This window comes from Cherax quadricarinatus, unplaced genomic scaffold, assembly GCF_038502225.1.
Source record: "Cherax quadricarinatus isolate ZL_2023a unplaced genomic scaffold, ASM3850222v1 Contig1829, whole genome shotgun sequence".
NCBI classification, from domain to species: domain Eukaryota; kingdom Metazoa; phylum Arthropoda; class Malacostraca; order Decapoda; family Parastacidae; genus Cherax; species Cherax quadricarinatus.
Window position 1 is genome coordinate 64,921 of NW_027196855.1, and position 5,524 is coordinate 70,444.

The 5,524-nt window shown below is 43.6% G+C and overlaps 2 non-coding genes across 2 annotated transcripts; both read left to right on the top strand.

The window, feature by feature from the left end:
- The first annotated feature begins 4,820 nt into the window (after positions 1 to 4,820).
- TRNAF-GAA (transfer RNA phenylalanine (anticodon GAA)) lies at positions 4,821 to 4,893 on the top strand. Its single transcript has one exon. It is a non-coding gene; the product is annotated as a tRNA-Phe (tRNA).
- Positions 4,894 to 4,981: 88 nt separating this feature from the next.
- TRNAC-GCA (transfer RNA cysteine (anticodon GCA)) lies at positions 4,982 to 5,053 on the top strand. The gene has a single exon. It is a non-coding gene; the product is annotated as a tRNA-Cys (tRNA).
- The last annotated feature ends 471 nt before the right edge of the window (positions 5,054 to 5,524 follow it).

Sequence of the window (5,524 nt, forward strand, 5' to 3'; positions counted from 1 at the left end):
TAATGTTGTTTTGAGTGATGCTTACGTGAATCTTTTCTAGCGGAAAGGTGGTTATTGTCACTCACATTCAGATGTCAAGAGTTTTCCACAGATCAACGTTGGTAATCACACGGTAGCTGTGTTACATATGTACAAAGAATATACTGCACGTGAATTCAAAGATCCTTTAACAACAACAACAGAGTTTAGGTAAGACTCCAGGTGGGGTGAGCTGGGAAAACGGAATAGGCGAAGAATAGCATTAGAGAGGAGAGTCCACAGTTGAAGAGAAAGTGCCAGCAGCTAGGCGCTCGTGGTACAGAATGGAGAAGCAGTAGTAGCAGGCTCAGTTGCAACGGTCTTGAGGTGGTTGGAGGTCTCCAGTGTTGAAAAGCTGGCAGCTGGTTAGGCCGCAGGACAGGGTAGGCAGGTAGGAACATCAGAGGGAAGCCCACTAGTGGTGTTATATGACGTGATTAAGGTGGCAGGTTTGTAGAGGAGCCATTTTCTAATTTTTTGAGAGGTGGTAAAGTTTTGTCTTGTTACCACATGTGAAAAGTAGAGGCTTGATGAATTCCAGAACTTGGGTGAGTGTGAAGTGAAGAGGTGGTCAGCAGGCATACTTGACTGTTGCAGCTCAGTGCAGGTCATGGTGTCAGCATTCCATGGAGAAGTGAAGAAGGAAAGGTTTTCCCATGACGGTGTTCTGGAGTCATCAGTATGTTCTTATGAAGTGGATTCAGTAGGCGAGTATACAATGGTACTAGCAAGTGACTAAGGGTCGACAGGAGCAGTCGAGAGGTGTAATGGTGGTGTAACAGCAGGTTGGGTGACGTAGGAGACTGTGGTTGAGGCAGCATGAGCAGCGTTGTCGGCGGTGGAGGTGGTTGTGGAAGTTTCAGGAACAGTTGCTTGGGCAGAAGGCATCGGCAGGATGTCAGCTGAAGATGTAGAGTCCGGGAAAACGAAGGCAGGCATGTTTAAGACGGAACAGTTCGTTTATGGTGGTGTTGAGAGTGCCGGGGTTGGCTGTATTAGCAAGGTGCGCTTACACCATGCAACACAGTACCTTGGAGGTAGCTGCGTCCCGAAGTAGAGAGAGGGAGTTGCTGGGTAGAGAGGACTGTTGTGCGGCTTGAAGAATTCTAATGGTGTCAGATTCGAGTTTTGTTGTGGCTGTATATGTCGGCGATTTGGGGCTGCTCTTTTTAGCTTGTTTGATTTTCTTAGACAGTAGGCAGGAGCAGTAGAGATGTGAAGACGATGTAGTCAGTCCATCACCCTTGAAGTCGTAGATTTGAGGTTGTCAGTCCCTCAGCCTGAAACAATCTGAACGTCAAGCGACAGTGTGGAGACTTATATACTGTCGGAAGGAGAGGTACAGAGTAGTAGTAGTAGAGAGAATGTTGTCACTGAGAGGTCACGTCCCTCTCAGAACAAACAATTCTCACTTGAAAAAGTTGTCCAAGGTGTTTTCTGTTCTGTACCAAGATGCCATTGTGTTGCAGTGTCTGACAGAGTGAATATCAAAATGGTATACATTAACGACAGGTTGGTAGGTAAGACACATGGGCAGCAGTTAGGCAACTTTATTCCGAAACGTTTCGCCTACACAGTAGGCTTCCTCAGTCGGGTACAGGAAGTAGGCAGGAACAGTGAGAATTGTTTGATCTGAGAGGAACGTGACCTCTCAGTGGCTACATTCTCTCTACTACTACTCTGCACCTCTCTTTCCGACAGTATATAAGTCTCCACACTGTCGCTTGATGTTCAGATTGTTTTAGACTATGGAATAGAACTCTTCTCCAGGCTGAGGGACTGACAACCTCAAATCTACGACTTCAAGGGTGATGGACTGATTACATCGTCTTCACATCTCTACTGCTCCTGCCTACTTCCTGTACCCGACTGAAGAAGTGATAATGTGAGAGCATCTCACTTTCAAAGATCACAACAATGCATTTCCCACATCTGCTAGGGAAATGATGGTATCTATAATGAGAGCCTTCAAAACTAGAGATGCCAGGCTCATAATTATTCTCTTCAAATCGCTTGTTCTTTCTAGGCTGGAATATTGCTGTACACTAATGGCCTCTTTCAAGGCTGGCGAAATTGCACACCTTGAGAATATACAGAGAACTTTCGTGGCACATTTAAGTACGATAAAGCACCTACATTCCTGGGAACAGTTGAAGTCCCTTGATTTGTGCTCCCTAGATCGTGGGCGACAAAACTATATGAAAATATATACTTAGAATATCCTAGAGCGACTAGTCTGCACATGAAAATCACTCCCTACCAAACCAAAAGACTCGGCAGAAGATGCAAATCCCCACCCTCATTGAAAAGTAGGGACGCCACGAGTAGTTTAAGAAACACTACAATAAGTGTCAGGAGCCAAAGACTGTTCAACTGCCTCCCAACATAAGAACATAAGAACATAAGAACGAAGGAACACTGCAGAAGGCCTACTGGCCCATGCGAGGCAGGTCCAAGTCCCTACCGGCTTAAGCCAATGCACCCAACCTAGTCAGGTCAGGTCACATTGACTTAAGGGAGGAACACGGCAACCGACCTGTTAGCACAAGCTATCAGGTCTAACTCACACCCACCCACATCTACTCATGTATTTATCCAACCTATTTTTAAAGCTACACAACGTTCTGGCCTCTATAACGGTACTTGGGAGTTTGTTCCACTCATCCACAACTCTATTACCAAACCAGTACTTTCCTATATCCCTCCTGAATCTGAATTTTTCCAACTTAAAACCATTGCTGCGAGTCCTGTCTAGGCTAGATATTTTCAGCACACTATTTACATCCCCTTTATTTATTCCTGTCTTCCACTTATAAACCTCAATCATATCCCCCCTAATTCTACGTCTTTCTAGAGAGTGCAGTTTCAGGGCCCTTAGTCTATCCTCATAGGGAAGGTTTCTGATACATGGGATCATCTTTGTCATCCTCCTTTGTACATTTTCCAGAGAATTTATATCCATTCTGTAATACGGTGACCAAAACTGTGCAGCATAATCTAAATGAGGCCTAACCAAGGATGTATAGAGTTGAAGAACAACCTGAGGACTCCTATTATTTATGCTTCTTGATATGAAGCCAAGGATTCTATTAGCTTTATTGCGAACACTTATGCACTGTTGTCTTGGTTTCAGATTACTGCTAACCAGAACTCCTAAATCTTTTTCGCAATCCGTAATATTAAGATCTACATTATTTAGTTTATATGTGGCATGGTTATTGTCCTGTCCAACATTTAGAACTTTGCATTTGTCTATATTAAACTGCATCTGCCACTTCTCCGACCACTGCATCAGTCTATTCAAATCTTCCTGGAGTGCTCGAATGTCCTCGTCAGAATGAATTCGACGGCCTATTTTGGTGTCATCGGCAAACTTGCCGATGTCGCTCTTTATGCCCTCATCTATGTCGTTTATGTAGATTGTGAACAGCAGGGGGCCCAACACTGACCCCTGTGGAACACCGCTCGTGACGCTTCCCCACTCTGATTTCTCCCCATTTATGCAAACTCTCTGCTGCCTATTTGTCAACCATGCCTCTATCCAGGAAAAAATTTCTCCTCCTATTCCATGTGCTTTAATTTTCCTCAATAGTCTCTGATGTGGGACCCTGTCAAAAGCCTTACTGAAGTCCATATACACAATATCATATTCATTACCATGATCTACCTCCTCAAATACCTTAGTGAAAAAAGTTAATAAATTCGTAAGGCAGGAACGCCCCTTTGTAAAACCATGCTGAGATTCGTTGATTAATTTATGCTTTTCAAGGTGGCTACGAACTGCCTCGGCAATTATTGATTCCATAAATTTTCCCACTATGGAGGTTAGGCTTATTGGTCTATAGTTCGAAGCTAAGGACCTGTCACCTGTTTTGAAAATAGGTATCACATTTGCCATTTTCCACTTATCTGGCACCATGCCAGGGGATTATCAATAGGCCTCTGGATGTCTCCAAGGAGCTGGACAGGCACCTAAAGTAGTACCTGACCAGCGGGGTTGTGGTTCGAACGTCGGTTTCCTTTCTGTTAGCAGTAACAGCCTGGTTGATCAGGCCCTGATCCACCGTGAGGCATGGTCACTGACTTAGCCGCAGGGACGTTGGCCCCCGAAACCCCTCCAGGTATACTCCAGGTATTTTAGATCATTTCCTATTTTATATATTAACAAAATTTCCTAGTCTATGAACTCTGGGCTGCAAATGAGCAGATCCTATAAAAAACATGGACGAGAATACAGAAAATTGAACTGTCATGATGTGAAGAAAAATAGTTTACATAAAAACAGTTACTTGTTGGTTTTTCTCTACATTTTAGATTTAAATTCTTCACATCATGTTGATTCACAGATGTTGGTTCCTTCAACCTTCCCACAACTAAAGTTAGGCTGACTGGACTATGATTTGAATCTAAGGACTATCTACCTCATTTTTAACTATTTCTCACTTTCTATCTCATTTTTCACTATTCGGTTCGAGTGCATACAACTTGGGTCTTGTTCTAGGAGACGCAGTATCCTGCAATGGCTTAATGAACATAAAATGAAGACACATTTGGCTGACAATCAAATGATCGGTGACAAGTTATGGGCGAGTCGAGACAGAGAGCAATCTACTTACACCTGCTGTACATACTTACATGTAGTAGAAAATGATAGATGCTAACCAGTATCCAGGGAAAATGACCCAGGAAATTATCTACACTGCTTCACATTTCTTGCTTTTCTAAGGTTAATAAGCCTCTAAGCTTTACTTGTTTTTCCCAAACATTACAGCAGAGGCTGGTAAGAGAGTAACAGCATCACGGCCTAGATAGCTCAGCTGGGAGAGCGTTAGACTGAAGATCTAAAGGTCCCCGGTTCGATCCCGGGTCTGGGCAGGATTTATATTTAGTGGCGCACATGAATGTTCCAACAATGTGATTTTTATCAGTCTGACTTCCTCTTGCTATGATGGATAAAGCCAGTGGGGGTGTAGCTCAGTGGTAGAGCATTCGACTGCAGATCGAGAGGTCCCTGGTTCAATCCCGGGCATCCCCTCTCTCTGGTTTTAAATGAAGTGAACCTAATATTGTCTAGTGTGTAGACAGAACGTGTTATTCATATTCACAGTTGTTAGACAGTCGCTATGTCATATTCATGGCTCTTACAAGGAAATTGTGAATAAAAAACAGACCCCTTTTCCTTGAATCTCTTCTCTTCCCTTTTCAAATCGCCTCTCATAAGAACATAAGAACATAAGAAAGGAGGAACACTGCAGCAGGCCTGTTGGCCCATACTAGGCAGGTCCTTTACAATTCATCCCACTAACAAACATTTGACCAACCCAATTTTCAATGCCACCCAAGAAACAAGCTCCGATGTGCAAGTCCCTCTCAAATCCAACCCCTCCCACACATGTACTTATCCAACCTAAATTTGAAACTACCCAAAGTCCTAGCCTCAATAACCCAACTAGGTAGACTGTTCCACTCATCAACTACCCTATTTCCAAACCAATACTTTCCTATG